Source organism: Haemaphysalis longicornis, unplaced genomic scaffold (genome assembly GCF_048455015.1).
Source record: "Haemaphysalis longicornis isolate Haplotype H1 unplaced genomic scaffold, Haemaphysalis longicornis Haplotype H1 scaffold_5, whole genome shotgun sequence".
NCBI lineage: Eukaryota > Metazoa > Arthropoda > Arachnida > Ixodida > Ixodidae > Haemaphysalis > Haemaphysalis longicornis.
This window is the reverse complement of record NW_027526385.1, coordinates 144,000,300-144,013,746: the sequence shown is the minus strand read 5'-3', so window position 1 is coordinate 144,013,746 and position 13,447 is coordinate 144,000,300. Positions and strand designations below refer to the sequence as shown.

The 13,447-nt window shown below is 44.8% G+C and overlaps 1 pseudogene; it reads right to left on the bottom strand.

Moving 5' to 3' along the window:
• Positions 1 to 4,323: 4,323 nt before the first annotated feature.
• LOC144139922 (alpha-(1,3)-fucosyltransferase C-like) overlaps positions 4,324 to 13,447 on the bottom strand; it is a 29,877-nt pseudogene continuing 20,753 nt past the window's right edge.

Below are 13,447 nucleotides of genomic sequence, written 5' to 3'. Positions count from 1 at the left end.
AGTGCGAATGCACTTCTTAAGCGAGCCTGAATCGTCGCGCTCGCATAGCGCCTCCTTTCCCCCCTCGCCTACTCTCCTAAAGCCCCTTTACTACTCTCCAGCTCGCAACACCCTCTCTCGGCGCGCCAGCCAGGCCACTACACTATATAAAAAAAAACAGCATCCGGCGCCAGGTTTCGATCTGCGGACTTTGCGGCCGCAGCGCGACGCTCCACCGACTAAGCCCACGGACGCGACGTTGTTATCAGTGTTAGTAACGCGCCTTATATCTTTAACGCATTCAAACTACGCCGTCAGCGGCGTGCGTTGGCGCCTCAGCGGCGTTATAGCGGCTTGATAACTGCGTGGTGTACACGTGATACTACAAACCCGCTAGTTCTGCATTCTCTCACGTGACTGCGCCTCCTCTCCCTTCACTCCGGTCGGCGCTTCGCAGCTGCGGTGCGCTGCGGTGCGGTGCGCTCCTCCTCTCGAACATACACGTTAATTCACCAAGATTTCCGCAGAGGGACAAACGAGGCGTGTTAAGCCGAACGTGATCACGACGGGGTGTTAATGTAACTAAAGGGCAAAATGCCACCAAACTTTAACAAACTCCCCCTCATAGCATCACCCCGTGCTCCGCACTTCCTCATACTCCCCTTCGGGGAAATGCGGGGGAATTTTTTTGTTACGCCCTCTTCGTCGACGTCAGAACGCACCTCATCTTTACTTTGTGAGTCACCAAAAAGCTCCTCCTCACGCGGAGCTATAACATGGTACCGCAGCCGAGACGGACTAGTGTCTTGCCGAAGTGGTCGTCACGCAACGGTGCTTTTTTTTCTTCAGCGGGCATGTGTCAGCACTTACGGCCGATGTCGTTATAAGGACTACAACGCGTTTTTGGGCAACTTATTCGCCATGTCCGACATCGAAACTCTCGCCAACTACGGAAAAAAACCTTCAAAGGTTGCACGTTCACCCCAGAAGCATCGGCGCTTCATCCACCCACTAGGTGAATATTGTGTAAACTTAGTCTGCTACGCATGTACCCCATCATTTCTCTTTTACTTATTTTTTCCAGTCTGTAATATTTGTTTTGTTGACTCTCTCAGAATAAATTATTTTTATAACGGTCTTCTCGCTCGTTATTGCAGTTTTTTTAGTTACCTTTTTGATTCGTTCACGTTTTTATCTCGTACATTTCCTTGCCTTTTGAAACGAAATTCTCTGATGGCTTGCTTCGAATTTAAGACTTTGCCTCCTTCTATTCACTGTATCCGGAGAAAGAAGCAATTCAAAGGGTTGTTACCTCATTACTGGTGATCTCTGGAGTAGATGGCTTTGTTTTCTCAGCGTACACCTTTAACGGTGAGACACAGTGGTCACTGGTGATTGACAGAGTTGGCCCATTCTCCTCAATTGTTCTCCTGAAATCTGTGACATTTAATCATGGAGACCGCGATAGGGCATCTGCTGTGAGAGTGGAGAAACAGAAGGTTCCTAAGGCTTTATTCACATGTTGTTCATCTTTCTCCATCATTTACATTGTCATTGTAAACTGCGTTGGCGCAACATACACCTAGAAGCAGGATGGACTATCAGGTGTCCCTAGTTTTTCCCGAAACTAGAAGAGGTAGTGCGCCTGGATATTCAGAACCACTGGTCAGGAGCCCAAATGTTATGTTTGGTGGACCAGAAGCAAGAAATGCATCTAACAGCCTCAGGAAGGAAGAAAGTGAACTCAAGAAAGAGATAGTAGCAAGGATCAGAATGCAAAACAGAGTTTAACAGGCTGAAAGGGCTGAGTACGCACTGTGAAGGTGGCAGGAAAGCAAAGGTTCAAACGACACTTACAACAGTTGTCTATGCGAGGTCACTAGAATTCACATTTCCGGCCGCGGCGCCTGCTTTTCTGGTGGAGGCGAAAAGCAAGAACGCCCGTGTGTACGAGATTTCGGGGCACGTTAAATAAAGGGCCCAGTATTTTTCGAAGGTAGCGCAAACTCGCTTCCCCGCACCGATTCCTCCTTGCCCGTCTCTCTTGGCCGCCATTAGTGAGCGACTCCCGCAGAGCGCACCGCCGGACCATTTCGTTTTGTATGCGCGGCGCGTTGAAGTGCTCCCTTAAAACGCGACAGTTCTGGACGTAAATTCCCAACGGTGTTCGCAGATAATGCGTAGGAAGAACAGTTTGTGATTGGTCAGTGCCTTAGGTATCATGCCGCGTTTTGAGGGAAACAAACTGCGGGCTCGTGCCGGCCTACTTCAATCTCCTTTTCTGGTATGTCACCGGAGATTTAAAACCTGGGAGCGTTCTAGGAGATCAAAAACCTAGCATTTATACATTTTTGCTCAGTTCACAGATGTGCGGAAAGGCACGTCAAAAAGTTATGAGCGCCACCAGATTTCTAACCGCAGAATCGTACAAAAAGTTGTAACATGCACGCCTCCTTTCAGAATTTGCAGGGACATAGCCAAGAGGAGATTGGGAGGGGGGGGGGGTTAGGACTTTCTCCTAATGTTTTTCCAGGCAGCGCGTAAACAAGACCTAGTGTTCTTTTCGCCAAAACTCCTCCCTTCTAATACTCCTTAAACCCTCCTTAAAAAATTCCCGGCTACGGCCCTGGACATGTGTGTACAATTTGCTCAAAAAATACTGAAACGGTTCAGTGGGAGGAAAGTACTTTTATTGCATACGCAAGTGTTCAATTCTAAGCAAAATCGGCGCCGCATAGATCTGGCACAAACACTCTCCTAAACAGTTTTCGTTACTGCGCCGTGTATATTAAAAAGCAAGGTGTTTTGTTTAGTGGACTCGTTTCGAAAAAAACTGCATCAGTATAAGCACGCTACAAAGCAGGGAATTTTTTTGCCTACATACGCCCAGTTTTATTTTTTACATTCACAAAATGCACTCACGTGGTTCCATTTCCCTTTCAGTTTTAAAAATGTTTTTGTTCCCGTGTGTGCGCGCGCATTCTGCATCGTGTTTTTACTTGCGACTAATCCGTCGTCCTTACTTTATGGCAACTAAAGCTGACATTCTTGTTGCAAAAATGGGACATTTTGTTGCGAGCAGAGCATACACAGGGACTTTATCCTTGCTCAATTGCTAATATTTTCGTAGGCCGATGCTATTCCCTGTTATGAATGTCTCAGAATTATTTTCTGGATCACAGCTGTTCTGTATGCTGCATCGCTCACGTCTACTGACGACCCTGTTCTGAAGGAACGGTTGAAACATTATCTTGGAAATAGTGTCTTATGGTCAAGTGGCGAATGAACCACCCCCCCCCTACTCCTGTGTTCACCACTGACAAGTACGTTCACAACAAGCACCCCATGAAAACAACTATCAAACATTACACTTTATAATAAGTACACACATATGCACCACATTCATCATGAAAGTGCACAAAAATGGGGTAAATTGAAATAAAATCTCAGAACCCAAAGACCGCCCACATAGAGTTCAAACGAATAGAATATATTTTAAAGCAGGTCACTGGTGAAACGTACTTCTTCCGCTGCAAGTTTTTGCAACTGGAAAAAAATCGCGAGCGCGAAAGATTTTGCAGTAATTACCATGGGCATTTTTGGACACCTCACCGAATGCGAGCGAGCTAGACACGATCGTGCTTTCATTGTTAGTAAATCGTGTGAGAAAGCGTCGATGGAAACGTGAGGCTGTTTTTTTTGTATGTTTGTTTCATTTAACCCAAAAGTCAGTGTCAGCCTGACTTTCATATAAGTAACTTCCAGAGGAGAGTATACAAGGAGGAGTTTAGTAGTGACTGCATAATTCGGAAATCCTTCCTCGGTGACAATAAAAGCTTTTTTTTTCTCCCGGTGCAGAGCAGCGATATCGCTCGCCGTTTAACGACATTTTTCTCATCTGGAACAACAACAGTTGATCGCCTTTTGCAATGTTACGAAGCAGCCAACGACACAGCAAGTCGGTATGGCGATGCCGCCGAGACCGCCTTGAGAAACACGGACCTGATTATGTCTTCACATACAGCGTACATGCACGCCCGTCGTCCTATGCTCCCTAATGGCTTCGGGGCCCGGTGAAAGGGAAACTCGCGGGGGGAAGGGAGGTCCTTGGTCACGTGTCGAGCCTGGTCAAATAGGGGAGCAGAAAAGGGCGACGGGGTGAGGAGAGAGGTAGATGGCGAGAAGAAAATTCGCCTCTCCTTTTTGTACAATGGTTTGCGCTACCTTTGAAAAATGCAGGGGCCTTACGTAAATATGCTTACGTTATCAAAATTAATCAAGAGGCCTCCACAACGGCGCGCATTATCGCCTGCGGTGCGTCGGCGCGCTAAACCCTGCAGTCAATGAATCACCGTTATAAAACTACGCGCAGGAAGGCCAAATATTTTTAAAATGTTCTTCAGACCTAAAATATTGCAACATTATACAAACATACAATTGTCTGCTAAGATGGCGCTTGTAAGTATTATGCGGGTTTATTTGTCATCAATAGTTTAGAATGGAGTTATAAGCGACTTTCAGTTTCCATCTGCTGTAAAAACAAAAAACATATGCTTGTGTGGAAAAGCATTTGCATACAAATAGATAAAACTTGTGTACCATAAAAATATCAGAAAGCAATATACAGGATGCTTGACTTCTGAAATGTCTACATAGATCGTAGACCCTTACATCTAATTAGATATTTGAACTATAGGTATAACTATCAATGCTTTACGACGACGCCAAAACGAAATGCTCTGAAAAGCAGTACGAAGCAATCGTGAATTGAACAGAATGTTTGTCATCTATTATTAAACTATTGTCTTATAATGTTGATAAATCTGTCAGTTGTAACTATGAGAAATCTCAAAATATAAACCATTGTGCTGGGTTGATTGCCGTCGTTTTGACTGCGCCGTGGTTCACCATGTTTTGTGGGTTTCACTTGTTTACTTTACAGTCCTTTGATAATTTCACCCCAAATTCTGGGTAAATTTTTCTAATTCAGAAATTTCACAACTCACCACTTTCAAACTTCTCGTGCAGTCCGTGTTCTTGGTGTACTTGCTAAGCAGTTTTTTAAAATTACGAAAGCTCCATGGTGTTTCTATTCCAAGCGCGGCATTGAGAGCTCTCGTTCCACCATTGAACTATATCTGGGTATGCCGACCTTTCCATAAAACTGCTGCTATAAAGCTTCGAACGTAGGTTACAAAAAGTGTAATATGTAAAACGCTTCACATCATATACTCCTTTCCACTCAAAATAACTTTTGTACAAGTCAAAGTCTTCCGAAACTCGCTTCAGATAGTCGGCGAGATCTTTTGGCGTCTTGAATGCAAGGGCGTCAATATACGAATTCGGCGGTGCGAGGGCTTTGTAATCAGCACCACCAAACGTCACTGGTATCATATCAAAATGTAGGGTATAGAATAGCTTTTCCGTTACGTAATCTTTGCACAAAGTGTTCTCAAACGACAACCGAAAGAAGTACTATTTAGTCGCGAATTTTTGGTGACAACCTGTAAAACGGGGACATGAGTAGTTCCCACACTGTCCGTAGACGTCGACTCTCATATACTTCTGTAGCTCTTCGACAAAATGTTCCCGCTTGCCGAACGTATCGCAGTGGCTTACTGGCCATACCGCCATAACATTTTTCCGCATCCAGCCTTCTCTAAGTCTTTGAAATGAATAAAAGCTCGGCATCGCCTTCGGTGTAACACTTCCGTATGTGTCTAAAACATCTGAGTTCAGCCTGTATGTCATGGTCCAGTTCATTGCGTTCTTCCAGGAATGAAGCGGTGACAGCTTACAGTTTGTGGGCGACTCCAGTGACCAAAATACCCACTTTTGTCCCAGTGCCCTTCTAGCGGGAATGTCAGAAGCGTTAAGGTCACAGTAATAGAAGACAACGGCATCACTAACATCAAGCGTCTGCCGATCATTGGCTGTGTAGCAACGATCAGCACAGTTCGGGTTTTGCTCCCAGTAGGGGAGTTCAAGTGTTCCATTTTGGCTCATATGAGAAAACCACGAGCCGAAAATAGTTGTCCAGAACAAAATCCGTGGCTTGTCAGGGCGTCCCACGATATCTTTGCGTTCGAAGAACGGCTTCCATTGAGGAGTTCTGAAAAGAAACAACAACAATATTTTAGGAGTAGTTATTACAGGAATCAATAAGCAGGGCTATAAAATGGAACATCTGAGCTAAGGTTGCATGCTATTTTTGCGGGAAGTACAAGAGGGCGTGTTTGCAATATATCTCTGTTCCTATGTCAGCAAATTAACCTAGATAAAACCGTCGCCCTAAACTAAGGCTAAAAGTTTCAGGGTGTAGAGGGCGACGTTCCAAAGCAGAAATCAGTTCAGTTGTGCATCTACTAGAGTGTATTAAAATGCGCTGCCGGAAAATTTCCGAGCGATTGGTTTCTTACGTTGTTTCACATGATTAGGTGCGCGCGATCGAATACCTAAAGGAAATCATACCCCCCTCAGTCTAACGAGGAAAAGGTTGAACGCGCAGTTTTCTCCTTGCCGATCGTTTGCTTTACGTGTGAGTTTCGACTAAGTTTCGACATTGGCTAAATGGAGCCTGTCAATGTTTCCTTAATTGGATGCGCTGTTAGAAGAGATGGGGTGTCGACTCAAGAGAGCAAACAACCTTACTGAGTCTACAGGGCACAGGTGACGAATGGGGTTGCCGTCTGGTATGCGCCTTTCGCCGACGGCTTTCGCCGACCAGAGCGGTAAGAATGAGTGAGAGTCTTGAACGAATCAACAAAAAAACAGACCTATACTTTGGAAAGGCAAAACACTGTACAAGCACGAGGACATGTAACGTTAGCGAGAGGTAACTTAGCATAAATACAAATGCGGGAAAAGTTCAAAATTAGACAAAATGATGCTATCAGAAACTCTAACAATGAATATTAGATGGTAGAAAAGTTAACTAAAAGAAAACAGTTCGATGCATATGAGAGACAGAGTCCCACAATATTCACCGACCGGGCCGGACGATGCACCGCTGTCGGAGGCGATTCGGCTACCTGTGAAGCGTGGCTTCGTTGTAGGCCAGGCTTCCCGAAACGATCATGGTGATTCGAGGCCCGGGAGTACGTTGGAGTCCTCCATGGCGCGGGTCGCCGATGGTTTGGTGCACAAACTGTCAGAGGCCGTGTTCACATCACGACGTCCAAATGTAGCTAATTTGCTTCGGCGCGGATTCTCATTTCATAACCGCCGGCGCGGAGAGAGGGGGTGCAACACACAACGCGCCAGCCGCTGTCTAGCACATAACTTCCTTCTTTCTCCCTCCTGGAATTGCCGGCGCGCCTTAGCACTTACAAAGCTACGGTCGCCCCATCGAAAGAACTGAAAGCTTCGGTGAAAGCTGAGCGGAGGAGCTTTTATTTTAATATTTTAAGTGCGAATGCACTTCTTAAGCGAGCCTGAAGCGTCCGCAGCCGTCCGCATTCCGCCGCCGTCCGCATAGCAACAGCAGCGGGTGCGCGCGCTCCTCGTCTTCCTTGGCAACGGGGGGAGATGGGCGCGCGCTGCCTGGCCGCTGACATGGCACATACCCACGTGGGGGATTGGCCCGGAATCTCCTCGTCTTCCTTGGCAACGGGGGGAGATGGGCGCGCGCTGCCTGGCCGCTGACATGGCACATACCCACGTTGGGGATTGACCAGGAATCGGGCGTGAGAAGAGCTAATGCACCCGCTTAAAGGAGTACTGACACGAAATTTCAAAGCTGAGATCCGCTCTAGCAATCAAGTACAACGACAACACAAATAGGTGTCTGTGCATGGCACATACCCACGTGGGGGATTGGCGAGGAATCGGGCGTGAAAAGGGCTAATGCACCCGCTTAAAGGAGTACTGACACGAAATTTCAAAGCTGAGATCCGTTCTAGCAATCAAGTACAACGACAACACAAATAGGTGTCTGTGAATAAATTCATCTTTATTTCTGTGTAGTTGTGTGTGTGTGTGTGTGTGTGTGTGTGTGTGTGTGTGTGTGTGTGTGTGTGTGTGTGTGTGTGTGTGTGTGTGTGTGTGTGTGTGTGTGTGTGTGTGTGTGTGTGTGTGTGTGATCTCTCTTTCGCGAACATTACCGAACCGCGCAAATTCAACTCCTGCATTCGCACTTTCACATTCTTCCCCTCGGGGAAATGCGGGGATTTTTTTTTTGTCGGCGAGCCGGTGAGTGGTAGCGTTACTGAGGCTTTGTTCGAGAGAGTTGCAGTGTTTTCTCGGGGCGAATATTCCTCCTGCGTTGGAGTTTTGGCGACATGTAGCGCCCCTAGTGGCGGACGCCTCTGGGTAGTACAAAAGCAGACGACCCTCACCGCCCTACATGTTTTTTCAATTACCAGCCAGAGTGAAACTTGGTTGTACTTAGTTTATTAGCTTCGGGGCACGTTTAAATTACTGCATACTGTATGAAATAGCCCTTAAAGTAGTTGCAGAGGCTAAACAAAATATTATCCGCTAAAACGAGCCGATTTATCGGTTTTCTTTTGAGTGAGCTGTCGCAGTCGTCGCGACGAGGGACAGTATCTCCAGGTCGGGTGGTATAACTTCCTGATGACCATTACCGTTCTTTCTTCTTGCGTGCGGTCATCAAGGGAAAGTTCACTCTTAGCATAAACACGGAACGCTGCTGGTAACTGGACAAGGTTGCTTCAGCGAGAGCATGCAAGCGAGCGTAGCCGACTCAGCTGACACTGCTGGCCTGGCACCGCCTTGAAAACGAGTGGAAATTTTGTTTTGCATTTTCACATTCTAAATGATTCTTGCGTAACGTTTTACGCCGCACCATTTACGAACGGCATCGTACATGTATACTAGAGAGTAGGTGAGAGAATGGCGTCAAATAAACCAATTAGGCGCTATTAAAGGACGCAAAACAAGCACCAAATCGAACGCCCGCTGCCTGCAAAGATGTGTACTTCTATATTGGCATAAGATAACAGCCGCATACACGCCGGGCGGCCCCGAATAATTACATACGATCATTACTTGCTCTGTTGGTTACCTTCTAGAGCAGGGGTCGATCGTCGCTAACAATCTGAACGGCGACACCCCAGTTTTGTCCTCAAACAGAGTTAGGCAGCGAGACAAGAACAGAGAATTGCTCACTTACAGTTGAATTGTCCCCGATCTTCACACTTCACCAGTTTATTGTCAAATATTATTGGCAATTCGCTATTTCTTTTTTTTCGGCCAAACTCCTCTAGCTCCTCCCACCCCATTTGCCGTCCAGCCCTCCGCCGTATCGGCTGCATGCACCTCGGCCCTACAATTCAAAATGTTGCTGACCGTCATTCTAGCCTATTAAGAGCGAAACGGGAATATATGATGCAAGAGCGTACTTAAGTAAAGTGAGAGAAAACAAGGAAAGCGAGCCGCCTCTCAGTCCGCCCAACCCCCTTGTTTTACTGCCACTAATTTCGGAATCTTAGGCTGCACATGGACAGTATTAAGAAACTATTCTCGATCTTTATGATGTCGGCAGAAGTATAGAAGCACAAATTGTTTTGACAAATCGCGATGGCAGGAGCACTCTGCAGTGGTATCAAGCACATAATCGCTGCAATGACGTAGTCTCCGACTCAGCAGCTTGTTTTGATTGATGAAATAATTATATTTTCGGTTCTAATTTTTTCTAAAGAGAGGTACAGAGCATTTCGTTTATCGTCACATGCGCCCTTCCTCTAACACACATGGAAGCTGACCTTTTTGTAAAGACTCCCGGCATTTCTGATCCCGCTTTTGTAATTCGGACGACGCGATTTCATTTCGAATCTTCAACAACCGAATCAAGTTTTTAAAACAAGCACCTCGACCATCTTTATGCACACATATCCTGCTTCAAATAACCTAACGATTTTCTTTGCATCGGTTACGTTGCTTTGTATTCTTTGTGAAGCAAGCCGCAATGGTGGCAAATATTGCTAAATGCGTCATCTGCCTCATAGGAAGTTGCAGCCAAATGGTATCGCTACGTTCATTGAAATACTCATATATTGCTTCGGCATTGATTTTCAACTTTTCTCTTCCACTACGTGTTGCCTGACAGACATTTAGCTCCTAAAATGGGATGCTGCGAATACACTAACACATTGATTTGGGGAGAATCAATATGGTAAATCTAAAGGCTCAGGACCAGGGCGCCAGTTGCAAATGGGAAATATTTTATGAATACAAACACAGTGCGCAACCTACGCCATATGCACCTAGACTCCTCAATAAAACACAGCTTCCGTAAAAGCAGCTAAGCAAGCAGCATCAAACCCACAGCAAAAGCAAATCAGCTACGCCTCACAGAATTTGATTCGAATGAATGTATTAGCCTCAGTAAAAACATTTTTGACCCCTTGGAAGAAAAAATCTTATCTAAGCCTAACGAAATTTATGTATAAACCTTTTCAGAAAAATACTTACGAAGGTAGTTCGAAAGAAACATTGACGCCATCGAGATGCTTGAAATGCGTAACATTTTCATGTCGAGAAAGTAAAAATTTAGTTTTCTGAAGGTATTTGCAGATCAACAGAGAGAAGATACATATTCCGGTGAGAAGCGCTTTACCAGCTTGAAACTTTCAGAATGCAATTCTGTGCAGTCCTGTAGGAAAATGGTTATACCGTTAATCGGTAGTATAAGCTGAAACGTCTTAGAATACTACACACTAAGGCCCACAAGTGCCCTCATAAAACCATTCTAATATTTTGCGTAATTTTGAAACTAAAACAGTGGAATAGTTGAGTTGGTTCCACGGAGACAACCCAGACTAATTAGGCAAAGTCAGCTGAAATATCTTTTTTTCGGAGCGTGTGATATGCAAACAGAGAAATAGACGTGTATCTTTCCAGAAAATTCTCAACATATGCATCAGCATTTGACAAATACTTTTGTTATAGTAAAAACGCTTTATAAATTACCTCTTGTACGTTGTCTCTTGTAAATTGGTATGTATGCATTCGCCTTAACTACGATGGCTTGTTGTGGTCATCCGGTGTTATTGTTAAAACAACAGCCTGAATAATAGCGTCTTTCCTGGTGGGCTTTAAAAAGTGTTTTATATTTCTGAGGCGTCGCAAAAACGCCATTGAGGAGAGTACTCTAGGCCATAGTTATGAAGATCAAAATTTATGGGGAACGTTTCGCACCGATGTTTTGTTATTGCCACCGCTCAGAGCGTAGAATAACAGAACATTACTTTGTGTAAATGAAAGGAGTGGCTAATTATCTATAAAAAATAAGGGCATGCTGCCAATGAGGTTACAGAAGTTCAAATGCCTTGCTCGACCCTCCAATACTATATCCATTGACCTTCATGCGGCAATTGGGGCCCAAAAAGACAGGATTGATAATTGGCCCCTAATTTTAGCGTACGAGATCCCAAGATAGCTTGCGATCCATACTAGTCTAGCATTATGAAGCTGATGAGAAACAAATAAACGGTTGTGTGGCGATGTAGGGAACCTCTATTGGTTGTCAATGCGACACACACAGAGAGGGAGTTGGAACGATAGCAACATTGGAACATCTATCCTGCAATTTTTCCAAAGCCAAAATCATCGCCAATTATTCTGTCTGAAAAATGGTAGTATAACCAAGTAACGTACTTGAAAAGGGCCAATCACTTCACTGAAGTGACTGGGAAAATATTCCGATATGAGCCTTTTCATTGCTTTTCGTGTAATCGGTAGCAGTGGCTCCATGCTTACGAAGAGTGGACGACTGGTGCATAAATAAATCTTTGAGGAATGTTGTCGGCCATGTCTTTGCGCTCATTGGGAAGATGGGAACTCTCGTTGTCAAAGGAGACACGCTTTATGACTGACGAGAAAGAAAAAAAAGGCCTACGTGAAGTGGCTCTAGTCATTCATGTCTACAAAATGGAACTGGGAGCGCTACAACATAAGTTACAGATTATCTCGAAAAAGTTTGGACCGCAGAAGAGAATTCGAGCGGACCGTGTGCACGGGGAACAAAAACAATGTTAGATAGGTTAATACAGTAAACAATGTTTTTCTGTACTTCTGTGAAGGGAATGGTGAGTGAAGGTATAAAGGAGAGGTAGCGGAATATTTTAGTAATCCTAGGCCTAAGTGCAAAGCCATTTTCAATATTTGAATATAATTGATATAATGTATACGTCGCACACCCAGGAAATTGGGCGCGGCTGAACTATGTTGTATGGGGAACATAACCCCAATGAATCATTAACATCGTCGACATGCAGCCAGAATTTGTGGCTGAATCATGTGCACAGCACGCCTACATCATTTAACTTTTTGTACCAAGATGTGTAATATCAAAGCGCAATGCAAGCGCGTCATCTTAAATTGTACCGAGTTTGATTCGGTACTCCTGCCATCGCGCTTACATTTCACCGTAAGGGATGAAATGCTATCCGTGTCGTAGGCATGACGATACGGGGTCTGTAACCAAAAAGAAAGGAACAGCACACTGTCTAACATAGCGGGATACATGTAGCCCCCTAAGCCAATTACTAAGGATGATTAGGTTGTTTACAATAACCGAATATCTTCGAAATATCAGCCTAATGAGAACGAAGCACTACAGTTAGCATAAACGTAGGGAAATGCACAATTTTAATAAAAATGTAAGTGAAAACAGTGTTAGAAAACCGGTGAAAAGATGGAACCCTTAGGAACCCTAAAGAATTCTGTATAATCGGAATACGATTATCCTTCCCCCCAGTTCGTCCGCTTTGAGTCGCCTTGTTTCTAATATTCTGATGACTACTTGGTGATTTTAAGAAGCAAACTTTTATAGGAATTCGCACAAGCAACAACCCTCCAATACCGAATTTGTAAAAATAGACGCGTATTACGATAAACTACTTTGAAACAACATATCTTTTGCTGCCGAGTTCAATTGCTGTTACATCGAATTGGCACGCCAGGATACAATAAGTCACGTGCCAAAATGTTTCAACTAGAAGAGGAACACTTTTGCTCAGCTTTTTTTTCAATATTCGTAGCTACAGGAACTGCCAAATACACAAGTGATCAGATTGCACACGACTCCAGCCATCGGGCTTAGCAAAATGCGCTTACGATAGCGGAAAGCCTCAAAGCATTCAAAATTACGTTTACCAAACTCAGTGGTGGCGTCGAAATAAAAATAAAACAACTTGTAATGACGTGGAACTAGCAATATCACAAGTCCACTCCTTTTGGAATTCCGAGTGCCGATTACAGGCCAACAAACGAGCAATGGCAAAGAGCAAATTTACCACCTACCGCAACAATGTTTACTTGGCCTAGGCATTTCTAGGACTACACTCCGCTACATCTAGCGCATTCTTCACGAGGCACATTACCTGCAAACATTGGACTTTCCCTGGCAAAAGGCACACGCTGATGTGAAACCGGACACCGGCGAGGCAGGCTGCTGCTTTCACAGCCTCAACACTCGAAATGTCAGCACAGTTGTGCCTGTCTT